Source organism: Ptychodera flava, chromosome 3, assembly GCF_041260155.1.
Source record: "Ptychodera flava strain L36383 chromosome 3, AS_Pfla_20210202, whole genome shotgun sequence".
In the NCBI taxonomy this organism is placed as follows: Eukaryota; Metazoa; Hemichordata; class Enteropneusta; family Ptychoderidae; genus Ptychodera; species Ptychodera flava.
The window spans coordinates 27,780,991-27,805,899 of NC_091930.1; the positions used below are offsets into that span (position 1 = coordinate 27,780,991).

At 35.8% G+C, this 24,909-nt stretch overlaps 1 long non-coding RNA gene across 1 annotated transcript; it reads left to right on the plus strand.

Annotated features, from left to right (window-relative positions):
- The first annotated feature begins 523 nt into the window (after nt 1-523).
- On the plus strand, nt 524-2,682 carry LOC139129805 (uncharacterized). The gene is made up of 4 exons (XR_011551687.1): nt 524-700; nt 1,146-1,333; nt 1,857-1,956; nt 2,278-2,682. It is a non-coding gene; the product is annotated as an uncharacterized lncRNA (long non-coding RNA).
- Nucleotides 2,683-24,909: the final 22,227 nt, after the last annotated feature.

Genomic DNA, 24,909 nt, shown 5'->3' on the forward strand with positions numbered 1-24,909 from the left:
GTTTATCTAACATGGCGAAAAAGACGTCAACCACCGTAAAGCGGCGTGTGCAGGCTCCTACCAACCCTAAGCAAAGAGTGATAAAACGTCGCACTGCTGAGAAATCGTCGTTGACACAATGTCTTGACCACACTAAGAAAAATGACTTGCTGTCTGGTGTAGACTATGTCTGGAACTGTACGAATACTTGTTTATTGGACTAGGCTTCGACAAACATTTAATTATGGTTTATTGTTTACAGACGGAAGTAATCCTTGTGTTTTGAGAAGTCACAGCACGTCATTATGTAAATTAGCTCGTGCCACGCACCGTTGTGTCACTCAAGGGAGATTACGCAAATAGCGATGCAAATATGTCCACAATGTTTACAAAAACTCCCCGATTTAACCGGGATAGCCACGTGCATTTGTTTTGATTTTTAAAAATCGTGAATTACACGGAAAGCATTCCTTATATTGAACTGGCGACACATCTCAATTCTGGGTCTTACTTCAAGGCGTATTCTCAGAGAATTTTGAAAATTTGACAGAAAAATGAAAAATTTTGTATTTATCTACCTTAATTATATTAGGTCTTCAAGAATCAAGTGATGTATCTGTTACCGCTGCAGTCGTTATCCCTCTGGTAGCAATCTTGGCAATTATTGTTGGGGTTATACTGTATTGCAAGCATATGAAGAAGACACAAACACATAGTACAAGTGAGCATATATAAAACTCTATTCATCACGCTTTACAAACCTCACTCGTACAACTTGTACAATTATTTCTTTTTTGCATGCAATTTTGATATTAAACCTATTGCATATTGTTTATCCATGTTTTTTATTTCTTTGTTCATGGACGGAATGGGTTGATATTTCTCTGTTTAATCAAATGCTTACTTCATCACGTATTTTAACCTAATATTTCTTGTCTGGTTTCCTTCAATCCGTTACATCGAAAGGTTTGCTTAACTGAAATGCATACACACTCCCTATATCACATGGATCTTCAATTGAATGCAAATTGGGGTAGTATGCCGTAATAGGAGAATGCCTCTCACATAACTCGCTTCAAATTTATTACTAATGATTTTTAATCATGTAAATTCTGCGAATCTCCATTTTTTTCATATCTTCCTTTGATCATTGCGCCGTTTTACAGATATAGTGTATGTTAAGAATTCAGACGAATCATCAAGTCCACCAGACGAGGGCGCACTAGGGGATCTTGATAAGTTGTTGCCTTCGGTGATCATGAATATATATGAACATCATAACAACGACAAATCCAATAGCACGGATTCCGAAGGCATATACGAAGAACCGATTAATCAACTTTACAATACAGTGGTAGGAGAAGTATATAAATAGATTTTTTATCCTAATATTTGATACAGATGACATTTTGAGAGTTACATAGTTACTACGATTAATGTCCCTACCCAAGTATGGTATTTGCGGGCATTTAGTATCATATCATCGAACTTGCATCCTTAATATCACAAAGCCCTAATATAATTGATATATCTGCGTTTAGCATTATATATATATATATATATATATATATATATATATATATATATATATATATATATATATATATATATATATATATATATATATATATTATATATATATATATGCCTGTACCTTCAAATTGGTGATTATAGAGGTGTGAGTTGGGTAATTTTTCCGAGTAAAGTACTTTTTCATTTGAATTGATTTTGCTAAATTTGGAATAGAGATGGAACCTGTGTGGAAAAAAAAAACTTCAACTTAAAATCAAAATGTAACTTCATATAGCAAATACCCTTCTGTCGGCGTTTGCTCTCTCCAGTGAACAGTCCTTAAAATTGACACTAATCATTCTCAGGTACGCCATCATGTTGAGTTGTTGGAATGCAAGTAAGAAGAAGAGACCTTGTTTCACTGAATTAACGGCCAAGCTGGAGAAATTGAAGTGCGATGGAAAGGTGATAAGAATAACATTTATCAATCACTTGTACTGAGTCATAACCTTAAGTCTACTGGAGGGGTCCAGTGGAATCTAACAGTCTAAGATGCGTACATAGGGAAGGTTTTGCAAGGAGAGACTCAATTTGTCAAGTGCGTTTAAATAAGCCATGATTCTCTTTATTTATCTAGCCTCTAAACTGAAATTTGCTGACGTTCCTAACTACAAAATTATTTTATTTGTAGATAATATCTGTCATCTAATGTTTTACAATGTTTGGAAGTTCGCATGACAACAGCTGTCTATTGATCGTTAACTTTCATAATCACTGTTTTCCCAGACTCACATTGACTTGGGCGCCATTGAACCAATTGATACCAGCACTCTACAATCAGTTGAAGAAGAAAGCTGTTGATTATTTCGAACGAACCAGCCAAAAACTTTAACAGAGACAGACGTCGAAGAGAACAATAAAGCTGCAACATCTGCGAATTTTGCAAATACACTTGTCACAAAACCCCTCCCCTTCAACATCGTTAGTATTTCAACCTATTATATTAACCTTTTATCAAATATATCATTACTTTATCATAGTCATAAACTAATATACCATGTATTCATTTCAATACCATTTATATTACTACACCATAGCACAGCTTTGGTGACACCATAGTAATCAGAGTTGTTATTGCAAGTTTGGCAAGTTTCGAAATATTGTAAACATGAGATAAAAACAATTTGTCCCCTCCCCTACACTTAAACGAATTTTAATATAAACAGTATTATGATAAATGCTTCATATGCAATGTCTATTGTTTTGTTTAATTTATGTCATAATACAAAGACAGTTCCATGACATCATTTCAGGAAATTAACCCTGGGAATTTGAAAAGATTTCAGAGAGGAACAGCAGCTGTAGTTTACAGGTAGAACGAAATACCAAAAAAATGCATGTAACAGTGTAAGCTGTTCAGCTATAGGTATATATGTACCTACTATAGGTGACTTATATATACAGGAGGCATGTCTGTTGACCTTTTTAATCATTAGCTTAGGGTTAATCATTTAAGTTCACTCAGGTCAACACTGATAACGTCAGTCACAGTATAATACCTCTGATGTAAAATTAGGCAGAGCCTCTTAAAGCTAGTTTGAAATTCAGCTCCCTGCATAGTAAACGTCAATTACTTTTTGTATGCCAAGTATATTTCCATACTAGAAATTATCTTTAACTTATAGATTCATTCCAACTTTTCCCCACACAGAAAACTGGGCAGTTTGGATTATTCATACCTATCTTAATCCTACTGTTCGTAATGTTTATGTCGTAAACACACCTATCGCACACTTTTAACACCTTTCCCGGGTTCTTGAACCCGGTTGGTCAAAATTGGCTGTTCTGGCCTTTTTGATCACCCCTCTTAAAATACTTGGATAGTTGACTTGAAAACAAAAATTAAAATTAAAAGTTTAAAATTAAAAGTTTCATTAGCAATTAAGCCAAACACCGGAAAATACAGAAAACATGGCTCATTACGCGATCTCAGTAGGTGAAAAAGTTGAGGCCCTCGATGACTGTTACTGGTGGACAAAGGGTGCGGTGAAGAAAATAGTTGCAGTTGAAGAAGGACCGTGTCAGTATCTTGTCGGGTTCAATGTATAAAGTGTGAAAGACGCTCCCCACCTAACTATCCAAAATGTTTTTGTGTCGAGTTTGTGTTTGGTTCGTTTCAAAATGTGTTCCTACATTCTTATCCGATTGTTTGTGTTAATAAAAAATGTTTGTTTCGCCTCGGATATTTGTAGGATATTTGTCAAAAGAACGGTGTCGGATACTTTATTTCTAGTCATATAGCCAAATTTACTAACATGACAAAAAGAAAATGACATCGAATAATATCAATCATAAGTGTGGTTTTCTCTCCTTATTTACTGTCAAAAAACACTAGAAACATTGAATCTCAAGCAGTTTTTTATGTTTTCGTTTCCGGCCTAACGGCCAGTACAGGGCAGATAGGCCTATTCTCTTCCGGACCACCCCGGCCGCTTCCGCGGACACACGGTGCCTTGGGGCAGCTTCTTCTACGTTGCACGTTGCACACCCTCTCAAAACCTTGTCACTCACCTATATATTTTTATTGAGTAAATGCGAATGTATTTTCAAAGAGGAGACTCGCAGTCCAGTTGCTGTGATGTTTTTAAGAGAAATTAAGACGTTTACAGGAAAATTCAGTTTAGGCTACCCTCGGCTTTTCCAGTAACCGCGAGTTACTGGTATGGTAGCCTGCGGTAACTTATGCACTCAAATACGATCACGGACGTACCACGCACGTACAAATACCACGATAGTAAGCTTACGATGTTGTGTGGGCCGCTGTGTGCACGTTTCATTCACAGCGTTACCGACGAACATATCACTGCACACGGGCACGAGCTTTAATAGGCGGCTTCAAATTGTCCCTTTCCAATGAACGTTAGTGTTGTATTTGTAGTGACATGTGTGGAACCAACTAATTTGTCATGCTTTGTAAAGAGTAAGTGACATGTGTGGAACCAACAAATTTGTCCGCATGCTTTGTAAAGAGTAATTTTAATTCATTGCTCTTGTGTGGGGGGTTGTCAACCTGATGTAATCGCAAATCCTCAGATTTCCATCTGATATAAGTATGTACGTAAACAAGAAAAGTAAACTCATGAATTTTAATAGACGTGGTGGCTATGACCAATTCAGCCAGATTGGTCACAGCCACCACGTCTAAGTCTGTGTGGGGAAAAGTTTTCATGTGTTTTACTGAAGAGACATCAAATGTACTTTGTGCTAAGGAAGACGTTGATATCAATATAAAAAGAAAAAAAAGGATGCTCGTGTTTTACTCAGATATCTCGAATATATAATGACATCAAGAAATGTATTTATGGATCTTCCTCCGTCTAATGGATCACGCCATGGAGTAATGACGTTTTGAATTAAGTCAAATTTGTGTCACGAGATCATGGTTAACTAATACATATTTTGGAATTTGTTGCTATTACAACAGTTTCCCTGAAGACGCGTATCGTTACCCTGGCCAAGTTGAGACCAGTGTTAGGCGTGCATGAGTACCAGAAAGTTATAAAGACACGAAATACTAGGATAACGTGAACCCTGTTCAATATCCACTGTATTAAACTTACAAATTTGAAAATGATCATAATTTCCAGTCTTCGAAATTGATTACAACGTTATTGCAAGATTTGTGCATTTATACTACAATGAGTGGTTTCCTCTGTATGTATACAAGATCGAAAATTCTGATTTGGTGTATCATGCTCTTAATTTCAAAAAAAGTCATAATTGTTGGTCAAAAGTTCCCTTAATGTCTCTAATCTTCGGTTGGATATTACCAGATCGCCTCGTGTATGCTTTGATATCATATTTTAGATACCTAAAGTAGGATATCAAAACAAACACGAGTCGGTCTTTTTCCTCAACGGTTTTTATCGCTGAATAATGTAAAAATGCATAAAGCGTTATATTCATGAGAGAGTAGCATTTGACACTGTGCAGTTATCACATTTCCAAAACTGAGATTAAATTTCCATCAACACCTTTCAACGGGTTCGTGACGTAGCTAAAAAAATAATAGACCGTCTATCTTGTAAATATATAGAATCCATTCAAGGATCTATCTATCTGTGTATCTGTCTATCTATCTATCTATCTATCTATCTATCTATCTATCTATCTATCTATCTATCTATCTATCTATCTATCTATCTATCTATCTATCTATCTATCTATCTATCTATCTATCTATCTATCTATCTATCTATCTATCATCTATCTATCTATCTATCTATCTATCTACCTACCTACCTACCTACCTACCTACCTACCTACCTACCTACCTACCTACCAACCTACCTACCTACCTACCTACCTACCTACCTACCTACCCATCTATCTATCTACCTACCTATCCATCAACCCACAAACAATAGAGAGCAAATAAATCAGAAAAAAAAACAACAACAAATGAGAACAAACAGCAACGAAAAGCTTGCACACATGCTAAGAAAATGCTCGCGAACACTTCCTTGAAGAGCTATCTCTCGAGCAGAAGGAAATACCATGATGGAACGGTTGTTATACGATTTGAACGGGAACCATTATATTTTCAACCTTTAATCATTAAACTGTGATCGCCAAAGGGCGACCTCTACGACCATAACCGCAATAGCTTGTCATTACAAACATACAGCGTGTTTTGAACTCGACACGTTTCCATATGCAGTGGAAGAAGTTGTAAGTTATACGCAGAGTGTGTTACTCATAGAACAGTATGGAAGGTTTTACCCTGTCCTATACTTTTATCGCCGACGGATACAAAATACATGTGGCACGTGTTCAGCTATTGTAAATTTATGTCATTCTTGTGTAACACCGGTACCCACTGCAAAAAAAAAAACAAAAAACAAAAAACACATAATCGGACAGGGTATTTTTTGTTGTCTTGAGTTAAGACACGGGTCATGATACAGCCACAGCAATGCATTTTGGAATATCAGGAAAAAAGGTGAATCTCGCTCTGGCTCTGTTTACGAATAGATGTATATGCAGTTAAGAAATGTATGCGATTGCCCATATCTGGCCGCAACTTTTAAATCTTGTGCACTATAGTTTACTGTTTAACTTTGTAAAAACAAAAGTAGATCCCGACTTTTAGGCTTTCACTTAAATATTTGCATCAAGCGGAGACATTACACGTAAAAAATTGCACAGGTGGACGTGATTTGCTCTCTAGCTTTACACAAGCACTTGAATCTAGATTTATTCCCCGCAAAGAAAATGCTAGCCTTTTTCTTGCACCGCCAAACGCAAGCATGTTAGCTGACAATCAACGGGTATATCGAATAGCAGGTAACATGTAAAAATACAGACACAGGAAGCTTGTTGCAGAGAACGAAAGGTTAAAGGTTACAAGGGAAAAGATAATTCCACTACATCATATTAGAATCGACACAGAAATCTGCAGCATAGACATTGCCATGTTTACGTCGTGCTAAACAATGAACATTGTAGGTAAGTTCATGAAAATATCTGTAATGTGTGTAATGTAATGTATCTGTACATGTACTTTTTGTCATTTTTTCACGGATTCTAAACACTACACACTGCAAATGCCGACGGTAAGCAGCGCTCAGCTTTGAAGGGTTGACCGTGTCTCGTTTGAGCGTGTACGCTACAGTTAAACCATGTATTCCAGAGCTCGCACCGTGTTCCATCAGAACATTAAGGTACGCAAATACCATTTCTTTGTCACGTAAACAACACTCGCCTCGCTTTGAGAGTCACTGTTATACTACCTATACCATATTCAAGTTGTATTTTAAAAGACCTACGTTAAATGATGAGCTGTTCATATAAAGTTGACTTCGACATACGTCAACGGAATTATGTCCTCTTGTTCAAAATTGATCTCATTAACATGATTTTAAATTTAGATTCCCCATGTCATTACACCGTTTGAAAGACAAAACTGTGCCGAAGTTTGACTAGTAAGGTTTATGGTGATGCTGACACGGCTTTGTATTATTACTAAGCAATCTCAAAGGCTTGACATCTTCTTGAATCATAACAATGACCCACATAAAGATACCGCCTTGCCTTTCTTTCGCAGTCTATAATAATAACTGCGTGATGGGCGCACAGATTGGTAAGAGATTTAAACAAAAAAGACACCTAGTTCACTAGTTAATAACCATATTTTCCTTCCCGCTGCTCAGCATTGTCCTTGGCCTTGCCTATATAAAAATGTTTTCAGTAATTACGGGAGCTGATACCGATCGAAAATATATCATCAAAGCTATTTGTTTCTCTCATTAATGTAAAGTATAAATACATAGCTCAACATTGCTACAGTAGTTGCACCTTATTGAAACTAATTGCAGAAATTGACTTTCAGTTCGTGCCAGGGGCAGAGGGAACTATAAATGTTTTGTTTTTGTTTTGTTTTGTTTTTTTAAGATAAAAAATTCGGGTTTTTTTCCTGTTTTATGTACTTTCTCACATTTATGTTTGGAAACCGCATAACCCAGTCGATGTTTCTGCAAAGGGGTAATGTAAGCAGGTGATGATGCGGAAACCGAGCTGAAAATATGAGACCGTTTTAAAATTGCAGCATTGATCTCAGCATAATAGCACATAAAACTTACTGTCACCGACTCTTTCAAAGGTATTGTTGGCAAATAAATCCACTCAACTATAAAGTAGACATTAAACAAACGTACGCTACATAGGCAACATGAACACAAACATTCCGTTATCATTTTGCTATGGAACAGAAAGAGAAACTATAAGAATATGTTTATGATTCAAAGTTACTTTTCTTTTTATATAATTTAAGGTATCTGTCTTTAAGTTGAATAGTTTACGTTGTTTTGCTTCCTGGAACTTATTGATTAATAAATCATCTTCTCAAATCTTGCGTAGACATATAACATTCAAATGAAATAGGAAACTAATCATCCATCGAAACACATATCGTGTTATCTACCTGCAGAAAGGGAGTACTAATAACTGACAATGTAGCATTCTCATGTGAATAGTTTAATAGATGAATAATTTTCCACAGGATACAGAAATAAAGCCAGAAGTAGTGACTTTGCCCCTTTAATATGTGAAAACAACCTAATAGAAAGACAACGAATCTTCATATATGTGTATATAGCATTTAATAACGCTTTCGAACAAATTGAACATTTTATAGTTGCTGTGATTCTGAGTTGTTTGGTCCTTGTTACCCAGCTAAACAACAAATAAAAACACGCAAACAATCAAACATTCTGAGTAGATATAACAAGCGACGTGATAATTATTCTTATTTTCATCCAAAGATCCATCTTCGGAACCAAGCTCATTTACCATCGTTGCTGCAACTGTGTTTGCTGCTGTGGTCCTCGTCTCATTGGTAGGGGCCGTAGTCCTATGCTTACACAAAGGAAATGGAAAGAAACAACAGAATGGTGAGCGTGAGTAGTTTGTGACTTGTGAAAGTAAAAACAATTATTGTGATTTTAATGAGATTTTTTTACATTTTAATTCGTTACGTCCGTTGCAAATTCTTATTGTACTCCCCTGGGTATGACAGATATCCACTATTTAGCTCCTCAACACATTGTGTTATGTGCATAATCATCGTTTATATCGATTTCTACTCAGGACAGATTTTCACTTGTAGACATTAACCAAATGAAGTGTGTCTGTTGACAAGTTCAATATTCTGTGCCGTAAAATGTTACGGCAAGTAGAACGAGAAACCTTACTTGGTGTTGGAAACCACAAATAGCGAATAATTCATCTAAAGTTAATAACTACCATCCATTGAAATGTGCATTCATTTACAGTTAACGTTGATCGGCTGTATGGCGAAACCATCGCTCCACGTTTAAGTTAACAAAGCCAACTGTTAAGTTAACAGGCCTTTGATTGAGGGGGCACTCTAAAAAACATCGCTTTAAATGCCATGTGAACATCGCGACTTAAAGATAGCACTCTTTCTTCTGTGTTACGAAGTGTATGCGCCTCGAACGTGAGAGACTTAAATTTTTGCTAAAACTTTCTCCAAGTATTCAACCATTTTCAACCATTCTATTTTAAAATCAAGAATAAAAGTCAGGAATCACCGTGCAAATTTGAGATTTACCGATATTTGATATTAAAAAAACGCCATCACTGTGTTAACTCTTTGAAGAAAAATGGAAATTTCCGATTGTTTTTAAAAAAATTGGACAATGGAACTTTTTTTCTACCAGTAGCTTTAAAAAGCCATAGTACTTGGCAGACCAGAAACGAATTGTAAAAAAATGAGACTTTCGAATTTCTTTCCCGATGCGCATACTACCTTAAACGCTACTGAAATCACGATATTCGGCAAAAACACATAATCCCATTTCATAAAGAGCATCGACAAGAGACCTTAATGTGGACGGTGCCTACATCTAAAGACATTCTCATGCAAAATCAAAATGGATAGACGATATAAATTCCTTACATCGGTAGAATCCTCAAGCACAATACCATCGTCTGATGTGTCGTCGACAACGGCTGAGAACAACGCGTCGAGAGTAGAACAAGGGGAAAGGTACGTCATGTTTACACCGAAAGGGAAAGGCGCAGAGACGTCAATCTCCTATGAGAATGTGAAAGTTAAGGAAACATCGAACGGCCAAAGTTCAAGTCAGAATGGAATGAGCGATGGCGGAGTCTCTGGTCAGCAGAAAGTGAGTACATGTTAATTTAATATTTTGGCAGGAGCTAGCATTAATGCAAAATGTAAAACAAAGCTATCAGATATTCTTAGGGGACGACAGTTTACCGTAACTTTACAACCATGAAGAAGCGGTCCACATTGGTACTAGTACGTGATGTATCTGTAAAAGAAACAAATCGCTGAATAGAATGGATGACATCAATTCAGGGTAAAGTTAGGGAATCAACTTTATTATGGTTTGCTGAATGTGAAGGTTTAGTAGATGGTATCCATCTCTCTGTTGAATTGTGCATCGCCGTAATTGACGACTTCCCCAAACTTTGTCTGTTTCTCAACTTGACTTTTATCGTCGTTTTCCTCTCTGATTAGGGTACCACGAAGTCGAAAGCCGACGTGACGTATGCTGAACTTGAATGGACAAATAACGGCTCGGGGAAAATGCGATTCAAGCCAGACCCTAAGGAGAGGACCGTATACGCAGATGTTCAGATTATGCAATCAGAAAAATAGGAACGAAATTGTATTACTCAAACGTTTTAATGTTATTGCAGAAGTCTATTTTTTATTTATTTTAATCACTAACGACTCAGAAAAGCGGGAAACACTCCAACATTGTTCTTGTTCTGTATGTGCCAAATTTATCGATTTAATATGAAATTATTGTCTTTCTTTGACAATTATTAACATGCACCGGTGATGCCCGTGAAACTACCATAATGTGTTAGTTCTACGTACGTTTTCAAACCATATCAAATACAAGTATATTGAAACCGGACTAGCTGAACACGTTACATGCGACAGAAATTTATGCAGAAGGAGGAGAATATTCACATAGATAGAACAAGGATACCAGAAACGCATACCAAGCGTATATGTGGATAGCTAATAGCTGTGCTACTTGCTTTGAAAGGTGTATTAGCCATTTAGATATTTCGAACCTATTGCATTCTTAAGGAATAACTTCCGCGACAAGTGGTCTTGCCCCTGAAATAATCGCCGCAAAATAATGCCTGGATTTGTGATATCATCTATTTTTTTTTTCTCCGGCGTAGATCAGTCAAATTCTGCAAACAACGTTTCTTATGACTTATATGTAGAATTTCAACTGATGTGGTTTTTTAACTTTCTTATGGCGTGCGACTTCAAGAAGTGACTTATTTTTTCTGTTCAAATTATAACTTAGACATAAAGATCGGCTGTGTACTGATGTGTACTCAAGCTTTGGCCAAAACAAAACATGCCTTGTGACACATAAAAATCTCATCAGATAATTTGTTTCGGTTCGATGTGATCAGCAAAATGATAATGCATGTGTATTTGTGTAATTAGGTTGTTAACCAATACTTACAGATCCCTAATAGTGGACGTATTTGTTTCAGAATAGGCACACGTTTTAGCTTTCTGAAACCTCAGAATCTTGTGTTTGATATATTTTATTTTACTGGGCCTTTGCCCTTTAGGAAAGTCAATGTCTGCATGACGTCGATTATAATCAACTTGAATACAAACATGCATATCACTTCCTTGTTTCATTTAATAAAGTAATATTCCCTGTTTCTTCTTATCGCAGAGGTGTGTACGTTTGACACTTTAAACAGCCCCCGCTGCGACTAGTATATATACGGTGCTGTAAAAATTTCCTGTAAAAGTCAAGGTGTTAATGACCCTAAAGGTTCGGGTGATCAAGTATATATTAAACGTCAACAATGATCAATGTTCGTAAAACGAGCGTTAATCACATGGATTATAGTTTAAATGCTTTTGAATTACCAATAGAATGCGTCGTTTGAATATTCACCTTGTCACAGTGATGACTTCACTCGACAAACATTATTATTGTAGATTGCCTGAATATCGTTCTGTATACACGCAGGACCAACGTCTATCGACTGTCGGAAATGCGATCGTATTCAAAAAAGGTAAATGTTGTATGATAAAAATGTTCCAATACACACGTACTTTATAGTATCCGCAGATCTGTACTTAGCTGCGGGTCCATATCTGTGGTGTTTTCAGACGGGATTCCTGCCTTTAACGGGCTGGTTTTGACTTTAAAGATTTTAATCCCGCCACCACAGATCTGGTATATTGAACAGACTAGCGTCAAAATCCACCGCAAGCACCCTTTGCGCAAGTTTGTTCGCCGATATCTCGAAAATGTTTCCATCCAGATTACAAATTGCTAACACTCATCGACAGCTTGCTTATTAGGAATCACCACGACCAAAAATCCGCTCAAAATTCACTAAAATAGCACCTGTTTTCTAGCTTTACCCGACATGGCTATCCGGACACCGCCATTTTGCTAGCGTAAAACTGTTGGTCGAGAATCACTGCAGTACGTCACTACAGTATATAATATATATATATATATATATAATATATATATATATAATATATATATATATATATATATATATATATATATATATATATATATATATATATATATATATATATATATATATATGTATATATATATATATATAACACCTAATTCCTGAATATCGTTCTATGTACACGCACAAGTAGACGTTAAAAATAGTAATAAATAGTAATTTGAAAAAGAATTTCCAGCTTGTTTTTTTATTCTTGAAAATGATTACAAGACATTCTTTACTAGAGTGTAGTGGTTTACAATTACGATCGAAAATCAAATTCGGGATTCTATCAAAACTGAGCCGTTGGACACTTCATTTGCTCCATCAAAGGCTTCAAAATAAGCCCCTACTAGTTGTAGGCTTTGATTGTAAATTTTTGAGAGTGTGATTATATTTCATATCATTACTTTTGTTAGTTACATTAAGTAACTGTAATTATTAGGATTACCAGGTGTCCTGATGAGAAGGCTTTGGAATATCACTTCTTTATGCTGCTACCAATTTCAGTGAATATCTATTTGGTTTGAGATCCCAGCAATCCAAAAATAACACAATCAGTATAGCACATGTCTGACATATACATGACTTGTGCTCTATGGCTTTTGCCAATCATTAAAACAAACTATCAGGTAGAATGGGTTTTATCTATTATAACTTATCAATTTCCCCTTACCACATTCAAATATAAGTTGAATGTCGTAAACAACCAGCGATATTGTTGATGAAAATAAAAACAGCAAGGTACATATTTATTGTCTAAAATACTTATAACTTATTCACCGATTAGTTTTTGAGAGGGATCCTAAGAGATACATGATTATATCTTTGCCATTTATTATGCGAACATTTTCATCATGTACCCTAAATTGAAACAATAACCGCCAAGTAATGCTAAGTAAAATAAAAGGAAAAGTGAAATACAGGGAAATTGGCTACACACATCAACAACTTGATTTCCCTTGTTTTTTTCGTGTGTTTATTGTATTGTCGACTGTTTAAGTATATTGCTTTCCGTGCCGTGTTTTTTATGTTTTCTTCATGTTATTTGTTAGTGCACTTGTTTTATTTGTATACAGTGTTTTGGCAATTAATGTTCAGTGTGTGCCATGGGAAGACAAAGCCGGATCGGTTATGTCAGACACAACGCGATCCCTTGACGCTTAAGTTTTGAACCCTGACTTGTTCCTTCATCAGTCACTTGACTGTATGTGATTTATGGTTCGTGTACGATTGCTGTACATTTCTAACAGTATTGTTAAAATGTCTTTGATCCGGCCCGGAACGACGTTCTACACCACATCTATTAGATATGCATAGTTTACTTTACTCCTTTAATGGAAAAAGGGCTTGGCACCTTTTGAATGTCCTAGCAAATGATAAGCTGTTTCAATTATACGGTTTCCACCCTACAAATGACCAAAAGCGCCAAGAAACAAATCACTATGAAGGCAAGACTTGACAAACAAAAAACAAACGAACAAACAGAAACGACACTTTATCAGCGTCTTCCACACAAGGAAAAAACATTGATAACACCATTTACGCGGTGACAGCGTCTTCAACATATTTTAAACATTAAGAGATCAACGCAGCAATCTTACATGGACCTAAAACCACAATTAAGTTAGGCGACTGGTGGTAACATCTCTTGATCAAAAATCAGGAATTCTAGGAATACAAATCTCAATCAATGGGAAGAAACAACAACATAAAAGATACATTAGTGAAGGCAAAACTTCACAAACGAACACCAATGACGCGATGACAGCGTCTTCAACACATGGAACATCAATGTGAAGCAAAGACATTCTAACAATAATGTTAGAAATGTAAAGCAAACAAACAAACACGAACGAAAATCAGATAAAGTCAAGCGACTGATGAAGGAACATCTCACGTTGTAAAACAAAAGCGTCAAAGAATCAGGTTGTCTCAGACACAACCTATCTAGCTTCGTCTCGCCATGGAACACTCATTACGTTCTCTGCCAAAACACTACATACAATATGACACAAACAATCAACACGAAAAATGGCACGGGAAACGATACACGCCAAACACTCAACAACAAACTACACTCTATACATAATCAAGTAGTTGAAGCAGAGTTCCTACAATCTCTCTACAAAGCAGGGTCTAAAAAACTTGCAATGCGTTTTAACAACACGCAGAGATATATTGATGATCTGATTAGTCTAGACAATCCAGACATATCAACTTACTTACATCATATTTATCCTTATGATTGGAAATCAACGAAACAACCGAGGGTAAAAACTCTGCTTCATATCTTGATCTGTTTCCTACAAGTAGGTACTGATGGGCTACATACTAACTAAAGGTGTATGACAAAAGGGATGATTTCTATTTTGAGATCATAAATTATCCCCACTTATCAAGTAATATTCCAACTGCACCTGCTTATGGTGTGTACGTGTCTCAACTTCTCAGATATTGTAGGGCTTGTGATTCCTTTGCTGATTTTCAACTGAGACACAGATTATTGAAATCAAAACTAGTGAGACAGGGATACACATCAAACAGACTCGTTATGACTTTCAAGAGTTCTACGGTCGGTATGTCGACACAGTGGCCAAATATGACACCTCGGTCACTCAAATGATTAGCGACAGCGTTCCCTGCTTTGACTTATTACAGTGATTTATATATTGTATCACTTCATACAATATTTAGACAATTTTGGGACCAATCCTGATGGGTGTAGCATGCTAGTAGGGTACGCTTTCCAATGCATTCCGGACACCTGGTCCCACCACTAACTATCAGTGGTTCAGGATGGTCCTACTTAAATTTGTAAATCTCAAATGTCCCATGGACCTGGTAATGTATTACCTTGAATGAAAATGAGTATTGGACCAGTTTAATGTCATACTATTACTGGCAAAAGGATGTGTTAACACCTCACCAGCACAAGGGGCCGTACAAAATTATTGAAAGAGCTCTTTAGATAAGTGAGGAACAAGTTTCCCGAAAGGTGTCAAGTGCATCGGACTTACCAAGCATTTGAGTAAAACATCGGGGACAATAGAATTAGTTGACAGGTAATAATTCGAAATTGGTCATTTATTTTGTGTGGGCGCGGAGCTGCAATAATCCTTAGTGGAAGTAAAGCCCATCAGTGACTTTCTCAATATCTTCGGTAAGTTGATAGATGCAACCAACCAATATGTTTGGAGAAATAGACGTTAGTGGAAAAGTGATGGTAAGGATGAAGATAGGGAAAGGTATTTCAAATCATGTTAGATTCGATTAGCTGAAAGGATCACACGTATACGTAAGCATTAGTCACCAGGACAAAAGGTGAGTACGTCAATTATCTGTTATATATCTCATGTTCTAGGCCTTAGCGGACAAACTGTCCGAAGGCGAAAACATTCTTAATCTGCCGGAAGAAAAGGACATCTACGAAAAAATACCGACAAGGAACCATTGTGACAGATCAGAGAGATCAACAACTGTGAATAACGCAGCTTAACAAATAAAAACACGCAATTCCGATGCGATGAAGATAACAGTCCTAACAGACACGAAGCAGTCGTTGTAAAAAGAACCGGACGCGTGTAAGTTAACGTTACGAACGACGACGTCGACGACAGGATAGAACGAAAAAACGATAAGTCAAATATTCTACCCTATTCTAAAAACGTTATGAATTTAGAAGAGTCAACAAAGAACACATATAATGCTGACTCAAATGATGTTCCCGGTACAAGTCATTGTTTTGACCCTAATAAAATGTTGACCGGTGCAACAGAATATATTGTATCTCGGATCAAACGGCGATATGAACAATTAGAAATGACAAAATCAAACGACCACATCAAAGAAGATTTGTCAAATATATGATATACTTCGGAGAGATACCAACATTCAACTGATATCAAGTGCTATCAGACAATAGGAAATTCATCATGATTGTTTGACTGAGTGGGATGACACATGTGGATAAATAAAATGGGAAAAAAATATCTAAATATGGAAACTAATCTACATACGTAACAGACTAGGTATCCCCGGCAGAGTTGTATTTATAAGCCTTGGAGACAGGAGATTAAGAGCATTATACAGCTAAATTGTAGATAAAATTTAAGGTCTGATCAGACTTTACGGTAAAGGCGCAATGAACTCATTTTGACGGTTGAACTGCTCCGTTGACATTATGATAATTTCACTTGTTATTTAAAACATTCTCTATAAATTTTTCGTTTGCTTTACTTATTTAAAGTTATGTAGACATGATCCTTCACGTTGATGGTAGACATAACTACTATCAAAGTACTTTCCTTCTAAACGAAGGAATCCAAGGTGTAACAATCAACGGGAAAGGCAGGTTACATGCTAACAAACTCATAAACGTGGGCATATCAAATCACGAAACTCTGTAAATGGACATACTCTGACCAATACCTATATAATGACAATGATAATGATAGATGTAATGATATATGGAGTGACTATTAAACTTTCATCAGTAAAATTGTTAAACATCAAACGACGCATCGATCTGTTAAGTGTTGCCATACTGTAAATTACAACGATTTGCACTTTATAAATCTTAACTTGGTAATTGCCCGATTAGTCCAGCTCTAAGAACGCCTTTTTGATCACGGTTAGAATTAGTACTGATTGTTTGACACAGTACTGTAAATTCTGGACATATATGCCGTAGGAGAAGGGTGTTTGTACTGTCACCAGCGAGAAGGTTTATCTTTTCTTTTGTTTCCTCTAAATGATAAAGAGGTAATTATGGATATGACTCATTCACTGATTTTAGTGTCTCATTTTTATCAAGTTGTGGTGAACTATGGTGAATGCTAAAGATATGAAATTTCGATCTGCAATCACTAAATCTTCACTGTTTCTTTGAAATGTTGAAATGGTACATATGACAACGGTGAAATAGTGAGAGAGTAGCTATAGGCGCATTTAGTCCTTTAGGTAACATTCATTGAGGATAATTTTTCAGAGAAGAAGTAACGTTATTTTTCGCATTTAGTTATATTTGCTTTGCCATAAATCTTCTTACTCTTGTTAAAGCCCTAGTGATGCCATCTGCTTTGCATTTAGTTACCAAAAAGTATCGCCATTAGTAAGAGGGATATTTTGAATTGCCGTTAATTTAGCCAGTCTTTAACGCATAGGTGATGAAGTTTAAAGTTAATTCAAGAGTCTGGTTACCCTAAAATGGTAAAAACGCATGGCGATGTTTGTTGCAATCAATGGCGAAGGCATAATCCATGCCAGTACGTGCATGAAATGACATAGCATACTCACCCTGGGGCGAAAAGTATCATGGGACAGTTGAGCGAACCTTTTGCTCCCGCGTTTATTGTTCTAAAAGTTGCGTACGCAGATACGGAAATAATATCAGTTGGAAAAATACCTTTCACCCGATGAGATGCGTGAAAATGAGACGCAAAATTAGCGGAACAATCATCTGTCTTATGTTAGCGTTGGTGATATCTGGTAAGTTCATACAGACAAATTTAATCTGATATTTTTCTATTCCATCCAAAAGGCTGAAATTGATATAAAATGGTACTCACAGTCTATGCAAAACTCAAAGGTGTCAACTCAACATCACAGACCCATTGAAGCTCGTTTTTCACATTCAAGTTTTTTTCCAACAAACTTCGATGCGATACAGGGTTTTGCCCTTGATAACCATAGAGTACGCACGATTAATAATGCATGATTTACTTGATGTGTAACGTGCAGATATTGAAACAAAAAGAGAAAACAAGCTCTCTATATTGGCTAGTTCAAGACTTAGTATTCCCAGCACTCCAATCACTCATAAAAAGGTCAAATGCAGGTCAGTCGACAACGGAACCGTGAAACCGGACATGAGTGAATAGCAGCGTTAAAAAATCCCTTTGCATGTTTGTGAGACACTTCATTTTTCCAATATCACCTGAAATCTAGAATGTTGCAGCAGTGATCTAGCAAAACATCATTAACCAATTGCTTTCAAATGCACAATGTGGGTGACGTGATGATTTTACCTAAACAAGGCCAGCTTACTGTGTATATACCAATCATACCTAGTCCTAGAAATGTTACATTTTCGTTATGAATTTTAAGATGTGGAATCGAAAAATAAATGATTTAAATAGATAATATCAAATACACTGGACAAAATGCTTGGTATATGTTCAGTATATTTACGTATATTGCCTTATATGGAACACAATACAAATTGCATATGTAGCGTATATCTTTGCATATGGAACATTCCAATACGTTGATATGCGTAGCGTATTTCTATGCAGATCAAGAGTATACATAATGCAGATCTTTGAACACTTAGCGTAAGCTGTACTTTTGCATTTTATTAGTATACGTACGTGTATTCTGAACGTATTTTGACACATGTACAGATTCAGTATATGTGTGTATATTATTGTATATCAAACATTTTCCCGCTTATAGCTGATCAAAATAATTCAGTCTTCATTTGACTTTTGATACAAATGTTTCATTCCGGTATTCCATATTGCTTCTGTGATTTGCGATGTGGCAGCTTACTGTTTGCATTGAGCTAGCTAGGCTAAGTTATAATGTGTGGGGCACAGACACTGAAGTTAGCAAAGTGTAGTAGCTTAGTGGCTCGATGAACGTTGACTATATCGTCATGATATTTTAATGAGTACAAAATTCATGCATTTATCTTCATCTTTATTTAAGGTGAAGCTGCACGTTGCAAACACATACTTTTTAAAGGAATATTTCTTATATAAGGTAACAAGGAAACCCTCTCATACTATAATTATTTTTAAATGGCAGAGAATCTAACGTCTAGTATGGTAGCAATAGTATATTCGAAGGATAAAGGGCTGTATATTTGGGGTAGAAAACCTCAATTTTTAATGATAAATATTAATTTAAGTCAAAAGGTTACACTCTGTTCCGAAGTGCAATGTTTCAATGGAAGCAAGAGTATATATAGAAAAAAAAGACTACTTTATTTTGCATTATCTATCCTCATTCTAGAATGGCTTAGGTTGAAAGACTGAAACTCAAAAGTGATTAAAACATGATTAGCAAAATTAAAATGCCTATCGCTCAAAATGTAAGAACTGTGTTGAAAAACAAAATAGTCGTTTTGTTATATTGCGTTTAAAAACAAAAAAAATTCAGAAAATTTGACCGAGGAAGAGTGGAGTTAAATTTTCGGGCAATCTTGAAATCGGGAGAAAAAATAAGACGTGAAATTGGGTGATTTGCATAAATTAACACTTCTTTTGTTACCACTCGTTTTTCGGGCTGGGATCGTTTGTCTCGAGGACTCGCCTTGACTGCTAATAGGCAGTGTGGATCCTCAAAGTATTGGCTACACAAGACGTTCTAGTTCGCTGGTTCTACACAGACTTCATTTCTCGATAGACCAGCTGGACAGGCGTCGTCGCCCAAGATACACTCCTACCATGATTTAAATGTCTTGGATCCGCTGTATTCCTTCTTGCAATGCCCTTTTTGAATTGGATTTTAAACATGTCTTTTAAGCGTTGCTTTAAGCATACAATGGATATGACATAAAAATAAAATGAATCATCATAAACATCAATGTCACAATTAACAGTGAAACTTAACTGTGACACCTGTACGTTGCAAACCCATCACGTAAAATTATCATGTAACTTCATTAAGTGTTGACTATTTCCATCATTCTAATATCATTCAAACATATGTTCTTGTTTTCGTCCAAACTTTCGTAAAATCCTCGTAAAACGTAATTAGCGTTATTGTACATTTGTCGCAATTATGGTTTGTATTTATATCGACTTATAATTGAGATCTTGTTGTTTAAATGATGTGTCAATGACCGCTAGGTTTATTAACCTTTGTGTTGGATAATATCCCTGCAAAACTTTTTCAAGCAAATTACGATTGCTTGACAAGCTCGGTAAACCCAAGGAATATTCTAATTTTTTGTAAACAACTTAATCAAAATTGAATTAATATTCCTGAAAAGTGATTTTTTGAGCAAATTATCCTGTGTCCTCTCCCAAGTTCTACCAATTCCTTAATTTGATGAATTACCATAAGTTTTTCTTCAAATTTTATCTGCTTTTGTTCGTTTGTGTGTTATTGGGGTGGAGAATATTCAACTTTTAAAGATTACTGAATACCTCCGTGTCACAGACGTCTGTTCAAGCCCATAGTATCTATTGCACTAAATCAGCTGAAACCCCTTGTCAAACCTAATATAATGTGAGCACCTTAGTACACAAAGTTCTCAAAAATACAACCATGTTGAAAGAAGTGCAGAAGTTTGTACAGTGGTCGACTATGTAAAATGAATCAAAGATGGGAACGAACTAAGCTATATCTTGAGAAAAATAAAAGGGCTTTTGATTTCGAGGATATATGAAAGATAATGAATTACCATACCCCGGTGACCGTATCAGTCTCTTGTGTTACCCTTTTCTGGATAGGCCATGGTTAAGACAGGAATGTTTTATCATGTATTAAATCGACCAGGTGGGGACCTCTTGACACACCAAGCATGTACATATTGACAATCTTAACATTCCTGCTTCAGACGCAAGTTTGTTTGTTGTGACTCCTGAAAATACCATCGTTTATTATGGCGATGACACACAACTCAACTGTACTTTTCAAGAAACACTCAGCAACAAAGCCTGGATTCATGGCACAAATCGTTTAACTATCGGGAACACCATAGAAGGACCTACACAACATTATGGACTAATCATAGAGGGAAACACGTACAATCTACTCGTGTATAATACAACATCAAGTTTATCGGGAACGTACACTTGTGAGTCGCAAAGAAGAAAAAGTATTGCATCGTCTGCTGATCTTTATGTCTTAGGTAGGTTGGTATGCAGACCAAATGTATAAGCAACTCATATGCATGCAGTATCCCAATTCTCTTACACATTGCCTTAATGATAGTGAAATACTTCCTTGCATAAAAAAATACTGGTTATCAGAATTTCAAAGTATCATGGATGAACCTTTGATATCGAGAAAAGACAAACACATAATGGATTGACAACCCGTCAGTCAGGAGCTCACCAAGAAATAACGGCTGTTGAAAGTGGAACAGATGTTGCAGAACAGTAAGTAAGCATCTTCTATCTAGTATGAATGAAAAGAGGGTCGTCCTCTCTCAGCGTACACAAAATGACAAACTTTCTTGATTATACCAATTTTAAAATGATACATTTACTTGTGGCAGGTCATACACCAGATTGTTCAGTTTATCCAAGCTCAACGGTGATAGAAGGCCAAAGCGCAGCATTTAGATGTGCCATAAATTTAGCGGAGGAAGCACCAGGGAATTTAGTTTGGTTGAAACGGGGAGAAGAGTCTTATCGAGGAGAAAGGAAAAATATAACATGGAATACAAAGCTTGAAAAGTCTGATAACGGTGCAGAATTTGACTGTCAGTTTCAACACATGACATTGCCAATGTCAAGGTGGGCTACACTATCATGTCACGAAAAAATCGTCTTAAATGTCCAGTGTAAGTAGCTTTTACTTTCCCCTTGTCTTCTAGTATTTTAAAATGTTGGCAAGAGTCAAAGTTTGAATAATTAGGTGAACTTGGTAGTGTAAGGAGTCTCTTAAAACATCAATGTGACTGTATAGGAGAGAGAGAGAGAGAGAGAGAGAGAGAGAGAGAGAGAGAGAGAGAGAGAGAGAGAGAGAGAGAGAGAGAGAGAGAGAAGAGAGAGATTTTTTTGTTTTTCAACGCCATTGCATATACAAAGACCTTTATATATGCCATCTTCATTTTAATAGATGGTCCCAGTGTTTCTGTAGTCACAGTTGGTGACAGTAGAATTGTGGAGGAACATCAGTGGCTGCTTATTGCCTCTTGAAAGATGCTAATCCTGAAAAAATAGTTGAGGTGAACTGGTAAAGCCCTAATGGTAGTTTGCTTCCACAATTTGAAACTCTACGCCTTAAGTCCTTGCACCAGACACGACTGCGTTGAATACATCTGTTCTATGTCAAATATATTTTACCACGGACAAAAGGGCACTTGAGAAACGTCTATATATAGTTATTTACGTGCAATGTGAGTGTAAGCTCATGTAAAATCTTATAGTTATGAAGTTATTGTAATAATAAAAGCAATGCTACGGATGCCTGAAATGATACGAACATTTTATGTAGCGACATTGATAATAAGAGAAATTATCAATCAATTTTTGTATTGTTTCTAATTTGTACAGATATTTTCAGATGTCAGACTGACAGTGTTTCCTGACACGAATATCGTAGAGGGCAATAATTTGACGTTTCACTGCAAAGCAGAAAATGCGAATCCAAAGCCCTATCGGATAACTTTGTCACTATATGGCAAATATATCGCCCATGAGAATGGACCTACTTACGGTATACAATAAATGGAGTCAAAGGATCAGACGGTGGTATCTATAAATGCGTGGCAGTTACGATTTTTCACGATGGCAGTCAAAATTCCTCTTCTATGGAACAGAAACTGACTGTATACTGTGAGTACTCGTTAAAATTCTTCTCAAATGGATGAATGAAACTTCATTACCCAGTATCATATCTTATATACGTAATAAATCGTGGCATATTTGGCGACGAGTCAATCTGAAATTCGCATAGCAAAAGCGTTAGATGAAAAATCTAAATATCGTAATACATTGTTCATGCTTGACCTGCCCCATTCAAAGACTCTCATGTAGTGAAGCAGTATTTGATTCAACCCTGTCAGAAAAATATAGTTAAGGTGATGTAGTGCTGTTAGCTGGCGCCATTAATGTATAGCCTTGAGGTCCAGTGCGGGCTCTTTATAGATAATCAATTTTCACGCAAACGCTACTTGAACATTGAGTGTCAGTGGAAGTCTTCTAGTTCAGATATTTCTGTACTTGAAGTTTTTCTCAACGTGGTTAATATCAAAGAAGACCGATAATGGCTATGCGATCTATTGTGCACAGATATGTGTATCGCCGTGAGATGAAAATTTGTATTATCTATCTATCTATCTATCTATCTATCTATCTATCTATCTATCTATCTATCTATCTATCTATCTATCTATCTATCTATCTATCTATCTATCTATCTATCTATCTATCTATCTATCTATCTATCTATCTATCTATCTATCTATCTATCTATCTATCTATCTATCTATCTATCTATCTATCTATCTATCTATCTATCTATATTATATCGAAGTTTACAGATGTTATATATATATATATATAATATATATATATATATATATATATATATATATATATATATATATATATATATATATATATATATATATATATATATATATATATATATATATATATATATATAATCATATCGAAGATTACAGATGTCCTCGTGGGAAATTACAGTGCTCGATGCTAAAGCAGAGCGTTATAAATAATAACACATAATTACTTCAAGTACAAAGTAATGATATCTGTTACTTAAGTTTCATGCATCCTGCAATCATCACACACAAAGAAGTTGTGAAATGATTTTTAGCTCGACAATCTTATATATGTATTTTCGGGACGTACCATTCTATTTGTAGGTGGTGTTAAAATTTGATAAATGATATTTGTTTTTGTGGCGACATTTTGAAACCAGCTCCGAGCGTTTGTTTAACAGCGTAGATTACATCGAGAACACATCCAGCGTTGTTGAACAGCGTAGATTACATAGAGAACACATGAGGTGCATTACATCATAACAAAGATTACATCGCTTGCTTATGTGATGCTTTTTCAATAATTGACCACGGAATGTCAAAGACCTGGTTCTTTTGTTTGAGGGACATGACGTACTTGGAGAGCTCGGTAAGTGCCGATTTCTTTTATTACGGAAAGATTGCATGTGGTTAGCGAAGCGCGTATTGAAGGTGTTATCAGTGAGTCCGATGTAGATCTTCTTTATTTCTCCATGTTGTTATATATATAAAATCGAAGTATACAGATGTCCTCGTGGGAATTTACAGTGCTCAATGTAAAAGCAGAGCGTTATAAATAAACAGATTACTTCAAGTACAAAGTATTGAAATGTATTACTTAAGTTTCATGCATCTTGCAATCCTCAGATAGAGTGAAAGGATTACTAGCTCGACACTCTTACATATATGATTGTGACGAACCATTCTATTTGTAGGTAGTGTTAAAATTCGAGAAATAATATATGTTTTGGTTGGTGGCGACATTTGAAACCAGCTCATATATATATATATATATATAATATATATATATATATATATATATATATATATATATATATATATATATATATATATATATATTATATATATATATATATATATATATATATATATAT